This window comes from Ovis canadensis, chromosome 6 (genome assembly GCF_042477335.2).
Source record: "Ovis canadensis isolate MfBH-ARS-UI-01 breed Bighorn chromosome 6, ARS-UI_OviCan_v2, whole genome shotgun sequence".
NCBI classification, from domain to species: Eukaryota; Metazoa; Chordata; class Mammalia; order Artiodactyla; family Bovidae; genus Ovis; species Ovis canadensis.
This window is the reverse complement of record NC_091250.1, coordinates 62,451,931-62,471,772: the sequence shown is the minus strand read 5'-3', so window position 1 is coordinate 62,471,772 and position 19,842 is coordinate 62,451,931. Positions and strand designations below refer to the sequence as shown.

The 19,842-nt window shown below is 41.3% G+C and overlaps 1 long non-coding RNA gene across 5 annotated transcripts in view; it reads left to right on the top strand.

The window, feature by feature from the left end:
- Positions 1–2,889: 2,889 nt before the first annotated feature.
- Positions 2,890–19,842, top strand: part of LOC138442460 (uncharacterized) — a 57,445-nt gene continuing 40,492 nt past the window's right edge. The window contains exons 1-3 of one of the 5 annotated variants that reach the window (XR_011257689.1): positions 2,983–3,215; positions 9,426–9,518; positions 10,108–10,209. This is a non-coding gene — a long non-coding RNA (uncharacterized lncRNA). Of the gene's footprint in view, positions 3,216–9,425; positions 9,519–10,107; positions 10,210–19,842 lie in introns of all 5 variants that reach the window. The other 4 variants (XR_011257692.1, XR_011257690.1, XR_011257691.1 and 1 more) reach the window with 4 other exon arrangements.

Here is a 19,842-nt window from a genome sequence, read left to right as displayed (position 1 = left end):
TCTCCAGGGGATCTTTCCGACCTGAGTTTCCTGCATTGCATACAGATTCTTTACCAACTGAGCTATGAGGGAAGCCTAATAGCTTTGGCCTCCACAATAAGCTGATACTATCTTCATGAAGTCCAAAGTTGAAAGTCAGCGAGCTGGCTTTGTATGCATAATTCCTACAGTGGACCCATCCTAGACTTGGATGAAGGTGGTGTGGGGAGCTGTGGGCAAGGGACTGAGGTGTAAGAGAGAATGGTTTTGTGGTAGACAGAGAAAATGGATGCAGAAGGAGTCAGGAGGATGGTAAATATGCATTCTCGCTGTCTTACTTCCTCATTATTCAGCCCCTCTCGCCATTAGAAGTGGGCTTTCCCAGTGGCTCAGTGATAAAGAATCCACCTGAAATGCAGGAGCTGCAGGAGATCCAGTTTTGATCCCTGGGTTGGGAAGATCCGCTGGAGCAGGGCATGGCAACCCACTCCAGTATTCTTGCCTGGAGAATCCCACGGACAGAGAAGCTGATGGGCTACAGTCCATGGGGTTGCAGAGAGTGGGACGTGACTGAATCAACTTAGCACACACACAGCCATTAGAAACCTAGATTCTGTCCCTGCGACATCACTCAAACCGATATGTGCAAATCCCAAGGATGTTTCTTCAACCTTTATGCTTTTTAACACTTTGCAGGAGGTGACAGTCTTGGCAAGTCCCATTTTTCATCGAGCCTTCTTCTTTCTTGGCTTGCGTGGCACAGAACTGCCTTGGTCCTCCTGCCATCTACACGCCAACTACCTCTCTACCTCTCTTCTCTCACATCCAAAACTTCATTCTCCTACCCACCTGCCCACAGGCATCCTTGTGGGGCTGGCTTCTCCACTCTCATCTTTAGTCATCTTATCCAGCATTAGGTTTTTGATTCTCTCTTCTGTGCAAATGACTATCAAAGTCATGTCATATTAACCCAACCTCTTTGTCAAGCTGTAGACAAAGATCAACAAGCAGTATAATGGAAAAGCAAGGAAACTGGAATTGAAACCAAATGCGACCACAGGTGAAAACTCAAACTGCTTTGCAGATGCCACTTGCCATTTTCTGCCTTCCGCAGCTTCCCTGTCACTTTAATTCTTCTTGACTCACCTAATACCTCCACTTTTCTCTTAATTAAATAGGGGGAAATTGTGGTACCATTTGGTTTTTCCTCTCTTGTTCACCTCATCCAACAAAGCCTCGCAGCCTCTAAATACTAATACTAATAGTATTTACAGGATGCTAGTTTTTGCATCCTTCCCTTCTTTCCAATTCATCCCACCCACCACTAAGCAGAACAGTCGTCTCATGCCCATCTCCAATCAGAGCGCTTGACTCAAAGCCTCAGTGAATCTCCTTGTTCACCAGACCCAGTACAGGCGTTTCTACCAGTATCTGAGTTCTTCCACACCATAGGCTTTGTATGCCTCTGTGCCTTTTCTCTTGCCATTCTCCCATTTAATCACTATACCTCAGCCAAAAGAAGTGAAAGTCTCTCAGTCGTGTCTGACTCTTTGTGACTCCATGGACTGTATAGGCCAGAATACTGGAGTGGGGAGCCATTCCCTTCTCCAGGGGATCTTCCCAACCCAGGGATTGAACCCAGGTCTCCCACATTGCAGGCAGATTCTTTACAGGCTGAGCCACCAGGGAAGCCCCAAAATACTGGAGTGGGTAGCCTATCCCTTCTCTAGCAGATCTTCCCAATCCAGGAATCAAACCAGTGTCTCCTGCATTACAGGTGGATTCTTTACCAGCTGAGCTATACCTCAGCCAAACTGGGCTATTTTGTGTTCTCCTAAAGTTCCTCCAAACTCTTTCAACTCTGGACTTTTGCTCATGGCAATCTCTCCCAACAGAATAGCTTTCTGTCTTCACCTTTTTTCTGATTTTTCGACAATATTGGTCTGGATCCAGGAAGGAGAATGGAAACTACTTTGGGTATTTCAAACACGAGGAATTTTAATACAGGGAATTGGTTGCAAAAATGCTGAAAGTGGTGGAAGAGCAAAAGGTGAGATGGGGGAAGCTGAGGAATGACAGAAACCACAACTAGGTGCCCTTGGTCTAAACCCCTCAGTCCATACCTGCTACTGTGCTGCTTCTCAGTTCCGGGTTTGCCAAAGGGGTGCTGCCTGGACCAGTCTGGAACTGCTGAAATGACACTGCCTTCGTCTGGGTTGCCACAGTCTGGACCCCCATCCCTGCAGTAGCCCCAGCAACCACCTCACTCTCAGATCCAGAGCAGGACTCTTCCCTCTCCTGCCTTTGATTCCCTCCTGGGCCCTGCTCACAAGAGAGTCTAGGAAATATAATTTTTAGGCACTCAAACTTACCTCTCCAGAGCAGAATGGGGCTGTGAGACCACTGGCAATTACTTGACAAGAGCCCTGTGCAAACTCCATGCATTTCCTAAAGCAGTTCTTAATTCCTACCTCCCTGCCCCTTCACCATCCCTAGCTAAAAGAAACACTCCCTCTTCTGAATCTTGTCTGCATTGTATTTGTCTCTTTGACTCAGTTTAAAGCTGAGAAATGACTTTGTGCCAGGCACCATGCTAGGTGCTGAAGATACAGCTATGAGTAGGACAGCCTGCACTTCGGTTCCCCTGAAGCTCCATGGAATGTAACATCTCATTGGGGAGACACACCATTAAATCTGCACTGATCATACAATGTGGGCTTTCCTGATAACTCAGTTGGCAAAGAATCCACACACAATGCATGAGACCCCAGTTTGATTCCTGGGTCGGGAAGATCCCCTGGAGAAGGGAAAGGCTACCTAGTCCAGTATTCTGGCCTAGATGGACTGTACAGTCCATGGGGTCGCAAAGAGTCGGGCACGACTGAGCGACTTTCACTTTCACTATCATACAATGTAGCTTGATGAGCACTAAGATAGGGGAAGTTCAAGTGTGGGAGCCCACACAAGAATGGTGTTTAAAGCAAACTGGGAGGGTCAGGAAGTGCTTCTAGAGGAAGCTAAAGTCTGAAGCCAAAGAGGTAGGGGTCAGGGGAAGAGGCACTTGATAGAAACTCATATACAAAGGTCCAGAGGTGATAGAGAGCGGGCTGCGAGCGAAAGAACCAGTGTGTGGCAGGGTGGTCGGCACAGAGATTCTGAAGTGGAGAATGGGAAAGAGGAAAATGGGGAAGACGGGGCTGGAGGAGGCAACAAACATCGTTCTGGAGGAAGGCCTGGTAAGCTACATTCTAGAATCTGGATTTTATCTTAAAAGACAATGGGAATCCATATGGTGGTATTCATTTTGGCAAGTTTGTGTGGAAATAACACAGGAAGTTCCGTTATCCATGGCAGATTTTATGGCACAGGCCACCTTTACCAACTGCCCTGTCTGTCTTAAGATGCTTTATAGACATTTGATCTCTAAAACACTCCTCTTTGCTTGAGATTAAAATGTCACTTTTTCTGCTACCCACTGGATGTTTCCATTTATCTGATATTCCGGAAAAGGCAAAAACAGAGACCCCATATATGTGTAGGGACACAAATCAAGTCAGTGTTTGGGAGGGGCTGGGACTCCCCAGAGGGGTTGACTACGAAGGGCACAAGAGAATATTTTATGGTGATGGAAATCCTGTTTCCTGATTATATGTGTTTGTCAAAACTCACAGAATTGTACTCTCAAGAGGGTGATTTAACTGCTTGTAAATTATGCTTTAATAAGCTTAACTTAAAAAAATCTTTCCTTCCTACTGACTCTTGCACCTGCATTGCACCCCTAATTTCTCTCTTGTACCCTCTACGTCTTTGGCATGTGTGAAGTCTGGCTACTCATGTCAGCTTAAATCTGCTATTGGGCAGTGTATTGTAAAAATCAGGCTTCCCTGGTGGCTCAAACAGTAAAGAATCCACCTGCAACTTGGGAGACCTGGGTTCTATCCCTGGGTTGGGAAGGTACCCTGGAGAAGGGAATGGCAACCCACTCCAGTATTCTGGCCTAGAGAATTCCCATGGACAGAGGAGTCTTAGAGGAGTCTGTCCATGGGATCGAAAAGAGTCGGACATGGCCGAGAGACTAAGCACAGCACAGCATTGTAAAATCGTCCCTTGTTACTTCCCGGGTGGCTCAGACGGTAAAGCATCTGTCTACAATGTGGGAGACCTGGGTTCAATCCCTGGGTTGGGAAGTTCCCTGGAGAAGGAAATGGCAACCCACTCCAGTACTCTTGCCTAGAAAATCCCATGGACGGAGGAGTCTGGTGTCCATGGGGTCGCAAAGAGTTGGACACGACTGAGCGACTTCACTTTCACTTTTGTCTCTGTGTGTTTGCAACTGCTGTTTGCAACTGCTGTTTGCTCCTGCAGACAGTAGGCAGAGCTTACATACATTTTGGCTGTTTTTCCTGTAGGTCAGTTAGCACTCACTCGTTCTGAGGGAGTCTGTTTTCCAGAGAGAGTGATTTCAGTTTTGATGAGCTCTGTGATGGTCTTTGGATTGACTTGTCTCTGATTCATTTGGTGCCCATTCCAGCCCTTTCCCTTAACCTCTTAGCTCATTTGTTCAAACCTCACAATCTGATACTGTGCAGATATGAAATGTTCTAACCAAACAGCATGCAAAACTAAATATTAAACAGGAAGATAAAGTGACTCATTATTTCGAATGCAGAAAGTAAAAAGAGGTCCAGGGTTTCTGTCATCTTGCTTTAGAAATGAAAGAAACTGCAGACTTTGGGAGCATCACAAGGATTTCTTTTCTCCCCTGTTGGACAAGCAGCAGCCTGAAGCCTGGCAGGCAGGCGCTGCCTGCTCGCATTTGTGATGCCAAAAGCCTATGATTCTAAAGGATATCAGGTTTCTAGAAAAAACAGAAGTCTACCTGTGGAGGATCAGGGAGGGATTCCCCACCTGGAGTGAGGCCTGAGGGCAAAAGGGTTATTTTACTGTCATCATTTGCCAAAAATACAATTTCCTTGAGGTGCATGGAGACAAATCATGGTTTAAAGGATCCAGTTTTATTTTTGTATTATGCCCTGGAAAAATCAGATATGTCTAAATCTTTTGTTCTTTTTAAGCTATGTCTTTTATTTATCTTTTTTTAATTGAAGTGTAGTTGATGTACAATGTTATATTGGTTTCAGGTGTCCAATGTGATGGTTCAATATTTTTATAGATTCTACTCTATTTAAAGTTTTAATAAAAGATTAGCTATATTCCCTGTGCCATACAATATATCCGTGTAGCTTCTTTATTTTATGCACAGTAATTTGTACCTTTTAATCCCCTACTGCTCTCTTGCTCCTCCCCTCTTCCCACTCCTCACCGGTAAGCAGTAGTTTGTTTTCTATATCTGGAATCCGTTTCCATTTTGTTATATGCATTCATTTGTTTTGTGTTTTAGATTCCACACATAAGTGATATCATGTACACTAATATGTAAGACTTATTTCACTTAGCAAAATAATTTCCAGGTCCCTCTGCATTGTTGCAAATGGCAAAATTTCATTCTTTTTTCTGATTGTGTGTGTATGTATGTATATCTTCTTTATCCATTTATCTCTTGCAGCTCCTTTTAGTTTTTTGAAGAACTTCCATTCTGTTTTGCACAGAGGCCGCACCAATTTACATTCCCACAAACAGTGTATGAGGGTTCCCTTTTCTCTACATCCTCATCTACATTTGTTATCTGAGCTCTTTTTGATGACAGCCATGAGGTATGTCATGAGGCATGAGGTGATATCTCATTGTGGTTTTGATATGCATTTCTCTGATAGTTAATGATGTTGAGCATCTTTTCATGTGCCTGGACTTCCCATGTGGGCTAGTGGTAAAGCCAGTGCAGGAGACACAAGATATATGAGTTTGATCCCTGGGTCAGAAAGATCCCCTGGAGAAGGAAATGGCAACCCACTCCAGTATGCATGCTTGGGAAATCCCATGGACTTAGGAGCTTGGTGGGCTACAGTCCACGGGGTTGCACAGAATCAGACACAACTGAAGTGACTTAGCATCTACGCATGCATGAGTTGTTTATATATTTTGGATATTAACCCCTTGTTGATCATATCATTTGCAAATATTTCCCCCCACTTGGTAGGCTGTCTTTTCGTTTTGTTGATGGTGGCGTGTGGAGTTATGGAGTTTAATTGTCAGATATTTAATGTAATGCATGGCTTGCCTGACTTGCAGAATAACTTGTTGAAATTACTTCCATTCCAATGCAACAATCAATATAATAATATAATCAGACATTTCATTTTTCACAAAGTACCTTGACATTGGTATATATCATAAACCTGGCAAATATGTGAGTCTTATTATTTTTATTCAATAGCATCTTTAAACCTTTAAGACAGGGATCAGCAAACTGCTGCTGTGGGCCAGATCTGGTCCACCACTTGTTTTTGTAAGGAAAGTTTTATTGAAACATCACCGCTTCCATTTGTTTACATGTTGTCTATGGCTGCTTTCCACAAAGCAGCACAACTGAGGAGCACAAAGCAGCAGAGACCACAAGGACCAAAAAAGCTGACAGCATCTACTACTGACTCTTTACAGAAATTTGACCACCTCTGTTGGCTCAGACGGTAAAAAGCGTCTGTCTACAATGCAAGAGACCTGGGTTCGATCCTTGGGTCGGGAAGATTCCTTGGAGAAGGAAATGGCAACCCACTCCAGTACTCTTGCCTAGAAAATCCCAGGGACAAAGGAGCCTGATGCAGGCTACTGTCCATGGGGTCGCAAAGACTCGGACATGACTGAGAGACTTCACTTACTTACTTACTTACTGTTCTTAGAAATAACATTTTCTAGAGTCAGGTTCAGAATCCTCCTTAGTCCTGTACTCAGGCCTTACTTTTGAAGTGAAGAATGAAAAGGTCACATCTGTGTTGTGATCAGCTCTCTCAAGAATGCAGATATTTTGTTTTGAATAAAGAATGAGAGCAAAACTAATAAAATCATTGTTTGTTTTTCTAGAAAATATCTTAGGCAAAGTTTCCAGTTGGCTCTCTTTGTGACATATAAAATTTATGATTGTCTTTTCATTTATGTGTTTTCCAGAACATTCAATAGTAAATAACTTAAAACATCTTACCAGAAAAAGCAATCATTCTTAAACTTCTGGGGGGTTACTGATACTTTTGGGAACCAGCAAAGACCTAAAGTGCCTCTCTTCAGGGCTAAAAATGGGCAAATGCATACAGACTTTGTGTTTAACCTCAAGAACTTACAGAGGTCTGAAGTCTACCTGTACAGTCCAGGTAAATTACTCTTTTACTGACCAATGAGTCTCTACAGGCAGAACTCCAGGCATAAGCCGGTTTGAGGAGGGGTATGTGGAGGCTCTTGGGCAGTTCCAACATTAATGGAAAATCATACCTCATAGGCAGTCACTTTGTTTTATGAAACTAAAACCTTAAAGAGTTTTTAAGCTGCAGATACTAGACTCTGAATGCTTGTACTTTGTGATCTGAAGCACAAACAAAAACCTTTGTGAGCCCCTGAATTGCAGAAATTACAGTTTGGTGGTTAGGGAATCCCCAGTAACAGAAGGCAACTGCAGAAGTCAGAGGCGAAAAACATCCCAGAAATATGCAAACACTGCACAGTTCAGAGAGTTGCACATGGGCCCTGTGCTTAACTGTAAAGACCTATCTCTCTCTTATCTCTTTCAGTTTTGTCTACCCATTAGCATACCGGGGAAGTCAGGTTGGCAGAAACATCTAAGCAGAGGTAGGATGTCACATATGCTTAAAGAAATCAGAATAACTGGATAATAACCCACCAAGTTAAAGATGGGAGATGGAAACCCTCCAGTGATGGAAACCCTCCACTGGCATGAGACCCACACTGCTCAGGAGTCCTGGTCCAACACAGGGTGTTCACCATTTGCATTTCGGCTTTGTTTATTCACAGAGGGAACAGAGCAGGTGATTTGCAAGTACCTGTTAAGTTGAGTAACTAGTTATGTGATCTTCCCCCATTGAATATGTGAGACTGAGAGCTCTTATGATAGGGTCTACTTCTTACAGAAATCTCTTTTGTGGATGGTGGGCACCTGAGGTTGGGAAGCCATAACTTCCTTGGGATGGAACGACCCACATCTTTGAGTCCCTGTTCCCCGAGCCCAGCTCCCAGATGGTCCCTGTAGGGTTTTCTGAGTGTGGTAGGAGTGCAGAAAGAATTGCGGATTAGCTGCAGCCACCCAGAGCCCTGGTATACTGTGTCAGGTTACGTCGCTCACTGGAGTCATCCGGGAGAGCGAAACCTCACCAGCTGGGTAGCTAGCTCTGCTGCTTGTCCACAGGCATCTCAAAATGCTCAGGTTTTAGTCCCAGTGAAGTAAAAATCAACAAACAAGAAACATACCTGCAGCCAATAAACTCGCTCCTTGAATGCTTGTTGATCATTGCTTAGCCTCAACACTTTTTCTGAGAAACCATAATTGTTTCTACAGGTATGTGATCAGTTTATCCTTTTTACTATGTGAAAGGGAAAAACTTGGGGTGCTCCCCATCTGCAAGCTGCAGTATGCTTTCCCCTCTACCACTCCCTCTCTCCTCCCTCTCCCTCTCTCTCCTGAACTAAGAATTAAAGAAAGTGGGGATTGACTTTAGCTTCGAGGTTGGAGGTTGCTGAGCTGCCTCAGGCAAATCCTTTAACCCTGTTGGATTTGTTTCTTCAGCTATAAAAAGAGAGCTTAGGAGGAGATGGTTTCTAAATCCCCTCCTATTATAGCTCTGAAATGTGATTTTGTGATCATTTTGGAATACCTTGGGACAGTCAAAGAAATCTTTGACTCCCATAGCAGGAACAAAGTCTCTCAGAAACAACATGGCCTGTGTATTATTTAAACAACTGAATTGCAGTAAGGTTTTCCCACTAAGGCATTTGGTGCAGGCAAGCATTTTATAATAAACTTCCCATGAGCTCATTTAAAGCTCCATTAAAAAGCAAACTTTTTTTTTTTAAGTGAGCTCCTTCTAATTACCTGTTATTAGAGCTTCATGTTTGCTTCTAATCTTGAATTCTGGGCATCTCTGGATGCCCAGGCAAACGTTGCTCTCAAGAAAGGTAATTAATTTGATAAACATTGTACATACAATGGCTAAAGTGTATTAACTAAGTGGATTTGTTCTAATCTCCCTTCCTGAGCTCTTCCCTCTCTCCTGCATCACAGTCTCTATCATTTAAAACAATAATATAGAAGCTAACATTTACTCAGTGCCTGCTAATTGCCAAACACGGTTCTAAGGGCTAACACTAAATACAGCACTTACAATATTCTAAGTATTTTACATTTGTTAATTTAGCAAACTCTCCCTACAATCCTATGATGTGACAGTCTTTCAGTTGTATCTGACTCTTTGTGTCCCCATGGCATATACAGTCCGTGGAATTCTCTAGACCAGAATACTGGAGTGGGTAACCTTTTCCTTCTCCAGGGGATCTTCCCAACCCACAGATGGAACCCGGGTCTCCCGCATTGCAGGCGGATTCTTTGCCAGTTGAGCCACAAGGGAAGCCCATCCTATGAGGTACATACTTTTATTATTCGTATTTAACAACAAGGAAACTGAAGCACAGAGAGCTTTAGAATTTGTCACACAGCTATTAAGCGGCCAAAGCAGGATTTGAAGGTGGTAGGACTCCAGAGCTCAGACTCTTAACTGCTTTAGCACAGTGTATTATGCTTGGGCATACATGAATTTGGGAAGCAATGCTTTATAATAGAAGTTTTAAAAATGTCATTTCATCTGGTATTTTATCATCCAAGCAAAGGCTAATCTAGAGATAATTTGGAATGACAATGTGGTTCCTATTAAATCATCTTTCAGTAAAAAAGCAACAACTCCAAGATTGTATGAAACAGGCAAAGATGTTTCAGTACTTTCTTTTTGTCTCTAATCCCACTGTGAATTTCTGAAAAACAAAACAAAACAAAACAAAAATCTACCAGAAAGAGTCTACTTTAAACTGAACCAGCGTTCACAGGTCAGGTTCCTTCCATTTAAGGCAGTTGAAGCTACAGTCTTGGAGGCCGAAGTTTATTTCCTCAGGTGATGAACATTATGTCTCCCCCAGAAGTAATAAAATAATGGGTATCCTTTGTGTTTACACATATAGCCCATGGATCCTTTGCTGAGCTCATTTTAGAGAGGAGGAAACCGAGGCTCAGAGGACTTGATATCTCTCCTGGGACCACACAGAATGCGAGTCAGAGCTGAGGTATTCGGACTTATGGTGTTGGGAAGTTTCCATCTTACCCTTGAAACTCACAGTCATCAAAGCTTCTGCCATACTAGTTCTTGGAGGAGCTGGTGCAAAGTTCTTTGTTTTACAAATCTTCAGATGTGGATTTGTCAGATGGCCTCTGTCCATCTCAAAGCCCAGGGAAGTGGTCCCTTCCTCAAAACACATTTGCTTGGATTTAGGGCTGGATAGGTGGGTGTCAGCCTAATGTTTTTGACTCAGATGATGGGTTTAGTGAATAAGATGAGAGATCATTTAAATAGTAATACATTTAAAGCTAAGTATTTTAATCAAGTAAAAGGGAAAATAAACTATGTTCAATTTTTGTATTTATCATGTATTATGATGGAATTTGTGATGAGGAGTAAAAGAAAGGTTATGGAACAGTAACTCCCATTGGTTCACCAGAGTGATCATGGAAAGGTCAAACCATCCTGGTTAAAGTTAAAAATTAGTTACCTTTCCTCATGATACGACTGAATAAGCACATTAACAGTTTATAAAAGAGGTTGTGAAACTTCCTAAGGGGGAAAAAGTATTATGTAATCGGTTTAGCAGAGAGACTTGCCTGACCCCACCTCTCAGTGGGGGGTTAAACTGACTGGGAGGTTCATTCCTATTTCAAAACTATTATTATTTCTCTGGAAGAGCTTATCTTTTATTGCTAATAACACTTCACTCTCAACTATTCTGCTCTCTCCTCTCAATCTACGTCACCAATCACACCCTGAACCAATATAAACATCTGCCCAACACTGGAGCACTAATCTTTATTAAGTAAAAGCAGTGCCGTCTTTTCTGACTGCCAACACGGTTATAAACTGAAATGTCATAAGGCCAAGCTTTCCTGGACTTTGTGGTTAAAGGACTTGAATGTCTAGCTGAACCCAATCTGACAAAATGCACACAGACATCAATTACAACAATGATTCCCAGAGATGTATTTAAAAGCCACAAGAAGTCTGTTAAGAATTTAAACCATGGAAGGAGAGGATAGGAAGGTGGGACAAATTGAAAGGGAAGTATTGACATATATACACTACCATATGTGAAATAGACAGCTGGTGGGAATCTGCTATATGCACAGGGAGCTCAGCTTTGTGCTCTGTGATGATCTAGAAGGGCTGGATGGGGGCGCAGGAGGCAGGATCAACAGGGAGGATCAATATGTGTATACATATAGGTGATTCAATTTGTTGTACAGCAAAAACCATCACAACATTGTGAAGCAATTATACGCCAATATTTAAAAGTTTAAATTTTTTTAAGAACTTAGAAAAGAATGTAAAACATGGTTAATAGTGTTTTCCATTCTTATATGTTTTTCTACAAAATGTTCACTCTAACCAATCGGTATATATATATATATTCAATTCAGTTCAATTCAGTCGCTCAGTCATGTCCGACTCTTTGCAACCCCATGAATCGCAGCACGCCAGGCCTCCCTGTCCATCACCAACTCCCGGAGTCCACCCAAACTCATGTGCATCGAGTCGGTGATGCCATCCAGCCATCTCATCCTCTGTTGTCCCCTTCTCCTCCTGCCCCGAATCCCTCCAAGCATCAGGGTCTTTTCCAATGAGTTAACACTTTGCATGAGGTGGCCAAAATATTGAAGTTTCAGCCTCAGCATCAGTTCTTCCAATGAACACCCAGGGCTGATCTCCTTTAGGATGGACTGGTTGGATCTCCTTGCAGTCCAAAGGACTCTCAAGAGTCTTCTCCAGCACCACAGTTCAAAAGCATCATTTCTTCGGTGCTCAGCTTTCTTCGCAGTCCAACTCTCACATCAGTACATGACCACTGGAAAAACCATAGCCTTGACTAGACAGACCTTTGTTGGCAGAGTAATGTCTCTGCTTTTGAATATGCTGTCCAGGTTGGTCATAGCTTTCCCTTCCTTCCATAGATTCCCACTAGCTCTTTTACACATGGTAGTGTATATATGTCAATACTTCTCTTTCAATTTGTCCCACCTTCCTCTCCCCTCCTTCCATGTTTTAAATTCTTAACAGACTTCTTGTGGCTTTTAAATATACCTTTGGGAAAGCATCTTTTAATTTCATGGCTGCAGTCACCATCTGCAGTGATTTTGGAGCCCCCCAAAATAAAGTCTGACACTGTTTCCATTGTTTCCCCATCTACTTCCCATGAAGTGATGGGACCGGATGCCATGATCTTCATTTTATGAATGCTGAGCTTTAAGCCAACCTCTTCACTCCCCTCTTTCACTTTCATCAAGAGGCTTTTTAGTTCCTCTTCACTTTCTGCCATAAGGGTGGTGTCATCTACATATCTGAGGTTATTGATATTTCTCCCAGCAATCTTGATTTCAGCTTGTGCTTCTTCCAGCCCAGCGTTTCTTATGATGTACTCTGCATATAAGTTAAATAAGCAGGGTGACACTATACAGCCTTGATGTATTCCTTCTCCTATTTGGAACCAGTCTGTTGTTCCATGTCCAGTTCTAACTGTTGCTTCCTGTCCTGCATACAGGTTTCTCAAGAGGCCGGTCAGGTGGTCTGGTATTCCCATCTCTTTCAGAATTTTCCACAGTTTATTGTGATCCACACATTCAAAGGCTTTGGCACCATCAATAAAGCAGAAATAGATGTTTTTCTGGAACTCTCTTGCTTTTTCCATGATCCAGCGGATGTTGGCAATTTGATCTCTGCTTCCCCTGCCTTTTCCAAAACCAGCTGGAACATCTAGAAGTTCACGGTTCACATACTGCTGAAGCCTGGCTTGGAGAATTTTGAGCGTTACTTTACTAGCATGTGAGATGAGTGCAATTGTGAGGTAGTTTGAGCATTCTTTGGCATTGCCTTTCTTTGAGATTGGTATGAAAACTGACCTTTTCCAGTCCTGAGGCCACTGCTGAGTTTTCCAAATTTGCTGGCATATTGAGTGCGGCACTTTCACAGCATCATCTTTCAGGATTTGAAATAGCTCAACTGGAATTCCATCACTTCCACTAGCTTTGTTCATAGTGATGCTTTCTAAGGCCCACTTGACTTTCCATTCTAGGATGTCTGGCTCTAGGTGAGTGATATATATTATATAACTGAACTGAACTGATATGTATTATGTATATGTATATACATGTATTACAGCTTTATATATATATAGTTATTTATTATATATATATTAGGTTGAAACAGTTTAAAATTTTCCTGCCTTTTGTGATGCTTGGCATCATTAAATATGTATTAGGTTGCTGGGTAAAAATGCTCTAATGCTAGATTTAAGTGATAGGCAGATAGAATGTGAAGTTTTACCTGCAAGTGGGAATTAAATTACACTTTTATAACAAAAGTACTGCTTTCAAATTTAAAAAAAATTAAATGTGAACCACCTGTCCTCTATATTCTCCCAGAGGTAATGTAGATGAATTTTAGTCCCACTTCCACATGTTAATAAGATGATTTTGGCTAAGTTAGCTAACCCCTCTGCACCTTAGTTCATTTATAAAATGAATATAACAAAAGAAATTGATTCAGAAAGTTGATGAAGATAAAGTTGGATGTTTTTTCTTTTGTATCACAGTAAACATTCAATATAGTTTAGCTATAATTATATTTCAGTACTAATGGTTAATACTTATTGAGGGCTTAACTTGTATCAGGAGGTTTTGTTACAAGTACTTTACTCACTTTACCTTAATGTTATAATAATCCTGAGAAGTAGGTACTATCATTCTTAAGATATGGAAAATGAGGCACAGAGATTTGGAGCAATGTTTCCAGTGTCACACAACTGCTGTTATAGGGCTGGGATTTGAATCCAGAAAGTCTGGCTCCAAGTTCCTTTTACACAAGTAGTGTGCCTAGACAATAGTGCTTCTCAAGTCATTGTACTTAACTCATGGCAGGTCAGTAATGCAGAAAATTGTCAGAAAAAATTGAAGCCATGGGCAATGGCTATTTCCAACCAAAATGCATCCATTAGAGCCTGGAGGGTTTTTTGTTTTGTTTTCACCTCCAGAAAAATAACTAAAATAACTGAATAAAGACGTATTCCCTTATCTATCCAGTTCCTCCTGAAAAAAAAAGTAAAAGAATTTCAAATTTTGTGTTGCAAAGAGGCAAGTCAAGAAAAATCAATACATGGACTTATTTATAAAACAGTAACAGACTCACAGACTTAGAGAATGAATTAATTGCTACCAAAGGGGAAGAGTAAAGAGGGGGTTGGGAGGGATACTTAAGGAGTTTGGGATTGACATGTACACACTGCTGTATTTAAAATGGGTTACCCGAGTGGTACTGGGAAAACTGGTCAACCACTTGTAAAAAAATGAAACTAGAACACTTTCCAACACCATTCACAAAAGTAAACTCAAAATGGATTAAAGATCTAAATGGAAGACCAGAAACTATAAAACTCCTAGAGGAGAACATAGGCAAAACCCTCTCTGACATAAATCATAGCAGGATCCTCTATGATCCACCTCCCAGAATACTGGAAATAAAAGCAAAAATAAACAAATGGGATCTAATTAAAATTAAAAGCTTCTGCACAACAAAGGAAACTATAAGCAAGGTGAAAAGACAGCCTTCTGAATGGGAGAAAATAATAGCAAATGAAGCAACTGACAAACAACTAATCTCAAAAATATACAAGCAACTTATGCAGCTCAATTCCAGAAAAATAAATGACCCAATCAAAAAATGGGCCAAAGAACTAAATAGACATTTCTCCAAAGAAGACATATGGATGGCTAACAAACACATGAAAAGATACTCAACATCACTCATTATCAGAGAAAGGCAAATCAAGACCACAATGAGGTACCATTTCACACCAGTCAGAATGGCTGCGATCCAAAAATCTGCAAGCAATAAATGCTGGAGAGGGTGTGGAGAAAAGGGAACCCTCTTACACTGTTGGTAGGAATGCAAACTAGTACAGCCACTATGGAGAACAGTGTGGAGATTCCTTAAAAAACTGGAAATAGAACTGCCTTATGACCCAGCAATCCCACTGCTGGGCATACACACCGAGGAAACCACAATTGAAAGAAACACATGTACCCCAATGTTCATCGCAGCACTGGTTATAATAGCCAGGACATGGAAGCAACCTAGATGTCCATCAGCAGACGAATGGATAAGAAAGCTGTGATACATACACACAATGGAGTATTACTCAGCCATTAAAAAGAATACATTTGAATCAGTTCTAATGAGGTGGATGAAACTGGAGCCTATTATACAGAGTGAAGTAAGCCAGAAACAAAAACACCAATACAGTATACTAACACATATATATGGAATTTAGAAAGATGGTAATGATAACCCTGTATTCGAGACAGCAAAAGAGACACAGATGTAAAGAACAGACTTTTGGACTCTGTGTGAGAGGGAGAGGGTGAGATAATTTGGGAAAATGGCACTGAAACATGTATACTATCATGTAAGAAACTAATCACCAGTCTATGTTCGACCCAGGATACAGGATGCTTGGAGCTGGTGCACGGGGATGACCCAGAGAGATGATATGGGGAGGGACGTGGGAGGGGGGTTCAGGGTTGGGAACTCATGTACACCTGTGGCGGATTCATGTCAATGTATGGCAAAAACCAATACAGTATTGTAAAGTAAAAAAATAAATAAAAATAAATAAAATAAAATGGGTTACCAACAAGGACCTACTGTACAGCACAGGGAACTCTGCTCAATATCATGTAACAATCTAAATGGGAAAAAGAGTTTGAAAAACAAGAGATACAGGTATATGTTTAACTGAATCACTTTGCTATATACCTGAAACTAACACAATATTTTTAATCAACTATACTCCAATATAGAATAAAAAGTTAAGGAAATATCAATGCAAATAGCCAACCAACTATGAAGAATAGGTTCATCTTGATAGTATGAGGTAGTAGTAACATGCGGTGTGTGCACTCATGGAGAGGAGCAACAGAGGAAAAGGGCTAAGTAACCTTCCACAGGGCGATTTGATCAAAATCTTCACCAAGCATGCCCTCTACCTGGTAATTCCACTTTTAGGAGTTAATTCTGTACAAAAGAATGCATAAATGTGTCTATTTAAGCATTATATATAATAAAAACTTGGGAGCAACCTCATGAGAAATTTATTATGCATATGGCAATGCAATTTTTTCTAAGGAAATGGACATGGATGTGTGCAAAGATTTACTAACATAGATGTTTACGTTAGTAAATAGTAAATAACAGGAAAAAGAAAGAAGGAAAGGAAGAAAGAAAATTACTTCAGTTGTTGAAAAGGAAGAATTGAAGAAATTATAGTGTACCTGTATAATTTGGAAATTATATCGTACAATTCCATAAATATGCATATGAAAAAGACAGGAGCATCCATGAAGGGGTCAGCAGTCATTAGAGAGTTGTAGTATGAAAAGTGCTTTATTTTCTTTGCTTTTTCTTTTCTTTTCCAGATTTTCTGCATTAATCATGTATTACTTTTGTACTAGGGGAAAAGAAGAATATTATAATAAATAAAAATATTTTAGTGTGAAAAAAATCAGGTCTATATAATCAATATTCTGAATTTGAGTGACAGAAAACCCAGATCAAACTGAGAAGTTCTTACTGAACACGCCCTCAGGCATGGTTGGACCAGGCCTCAGACAATGAATGTTAGGACTTGGTCCTTCTCTTACCATCGCTTTATCTCTTGTTCTTCTTTTCTTTCTGTTGCTTCATTTTCAGGAATATTCTCTCCATGTGGTGGCACACATGTCGGCTTCTCCCTCGGCATACCCAACTATTGCCTTTTTAATAAGACCTAAAAGTCCTGGATCTTATTTTCACTGGCCATCCAAGAATAGCGCACCCATCTGTGATCCTATCAAATAGCCCTGCGAGCTGGAAGGCCATTTTATGCCCGGGTCACAGGTTCTCTACTGGAGCCAGGATATGGGGTTAGCTAAGATGTCTGGAGTGAGAGTTTGGAAAGTAAGAAACAATGGGGTTCCATGTGAAAAAAGAAGAGTGGAGTATGCTGGTGAGTTGAAAGTCACAAATGCAAAGAAAAAAGACACATTCACCGCAAGACTGCAGTTTCTTCAGAGGCTGGCTGGGCATGGCTAGGAGTAGCTTTAGCAGCCTTAAGCCATTTAGATTTCTTGTGGTTGCAAGTGACAGAGAATTCAATTAGATGTGGCTTATTGTTTTACACAACGGAAAAATCCAGAGATAGGGCTGGTTTCACTGAGGCTAAGCCACCCAAGGATCTGGCTCTTTCAGTCTCTCCAGCGGTGACAGTTTCAGCTCCAGATTCCACACCAAAGCCACCTGCAGCTCTGGGCTCTCTCCCCAGGATTGAAGTTTCTCATCCGCACACCACACCAGGTGTGATCCCAGGACAGAGAAACTCTTTTAATATTCTACATAAGTTCTGTGATTGTCATCTCTCTCACTGGCCCATACGGGAGGAGTCTGAGAAGGATTGGAATTAATTCTTTAAATAGTTGGTAGAATTCACTAATAAAGCCATCTGCTCCTGGACTTCTCTTGTTGGAAGTTTTTTGACTATTGACTATTTTATTTATTTATTTATTTATTTTATTTATTTATTTATTGACTATTTTTTACTAGTAATCAATCTGTTCAGATATTCTCTTTATTCAAGATTCAACTTTGGTAGGTTGTTTAGGGCTTCCCAGGTGGCTTAGTAGTAAAGAATTTTCCTGGCAATGCAGGAGATACAAGAGACACGAGTTTGATCCCTGGGTCCGGAAGATCTCCTGGATCTTCCTGGAGTAGGAAATGGCAACCCACTCCAGTGTTTTTGCCTGAATAATCTCATAGATGGATGAGCCTGGCAGGCTATAGTCCATGGGGTAGCAAAGAGTTGGACACGACTAAGTGACTAAGCATGCATGCACCCGTGCTTTTAGGAATGGATTCGTTTCTTCTAAGCTGTCCAGTTTGTTGATGTGTGATTATTCCCAGTGATCTCTTATAATCCTCTGTATTTCTGTGGTGTTACTCTTAATGTCTCCTCTTTCATTTCTAATTTTGTTTATTGAGCCCTCCCTCTTTTCTTCTTGGTAACTCCAGTTAAAGTTTTGTCTACTTTATTTACCTTTTTGAAAAAACAGCTCTGACGTTCACTAATATTTCCTATTGTCTTTTTTTTCTACTAACTTGGACTTAGTTTGTTCTCATTTTTTATAGTTCCTTGAGGTATAAAGTTAGGCTGCTTTCTTGAACTCTTTCTCTTTTCTTAATATCAGTGTTTATCACCATGAATCATTGACCTAAACTGAATCATGAACTCATCCCTGACCAACCCATATGGACTAGAGGAATAGGATACATTGATTGGTTTCAGCCAATTATAGTTCATTCCTGGAGCCAGGGCTGGGGTCAGTCCCAATTAGACCATCAGTGAAGGTGGAATATGTGTATCCCCAAAGAATATCAACATGGAGAAAGGAAGATTCCATGCTGGAGGGGTAAGTAGCAAATGTTTACAAAAATTCTTTAGGAGTCTGATGTGTTTAAACACTATCTAGTTTTCTAGATAGTGTTTCTGAATAGGAAGTAGTTGTTAACTGTATCTATCATATTTTAATGCATATATATGGAACCTAGAAAAATAGTACTGATGAGTCCATTTGCAAGGCAGGAATAGAGATGAAGACACAGAGACCAGACTTGTGGATACAGGGGGAAAGAGAGGGTGGGACAAATTGAGAGAGAAGACTGACATGTACTTATATACACTGCCATGTGTAAAGTAGCTAGCTGGGGGAAAGGGGCTGTATATCACGGGGAGCTCAGCCTGGTGCTCTGTGACGACCTAGAGGTGTGGGATGGAGGGGTGGGAGGAAGACTCAAGAGAGAGGGGATACATGTATATGTATAGCTGATTCATGCTGGTGTGCAGCAGAAACTAACACAACATTGTAAAGCAACTATGTGTGCGTGTGTGTGAAAGTCGCTCAGTTGTGTTCAACTCTTTGTGATCCCACGAACTGCCAGAATTCTCCAGGCCAGAATACTGGAGTGAGTAGCTGTCCCTTATCCAGGGGATCTTCCCAACTCAGGGATCGAACCAATGTCACCCTCATTGCAAGTGAATTTACTGTCTGAGCCACCGGGGAAGCCCCAAAGCAACTATACTCCAATTAAAAAAAAAAAACAACTTGAAAAAGCTGTATCTTGCTTGCCACTTTGTTGCAGAATATTGCTTATCTATGTGTCTAAATGAAAAAGCATACATGGATCTCAAGTCTTCAACCATATCTCCATTTCAAACCTTTTTAAACATGCCTGCTGTTTACCAAGAGAGGTAGAGACAATCAGAACCTCTGTAAGCTACCTTCCACAGCCACAGGCAGTCAGCCTCTCTCCTCTTGGGTTGTAATGACCTAAAAACCATTGTATTATTTTTTAATACATATTTTCATGAAGCTTTGTTTAGGGAAACATATGGGAGGATGAGATGTTTAGATAGTATCACAGGCTCACTGATCCTCTGAGCGAAACTAAGATCATGGCATCTGGTCCCATTACTTCATGGCAAATAGATGGGGAAACAGTGGAAACAGTGGCAGGCTTTATTTTGGGAGGTTCCAAAATCACTGCAGATGGTGACTGCAGCCATGAAATT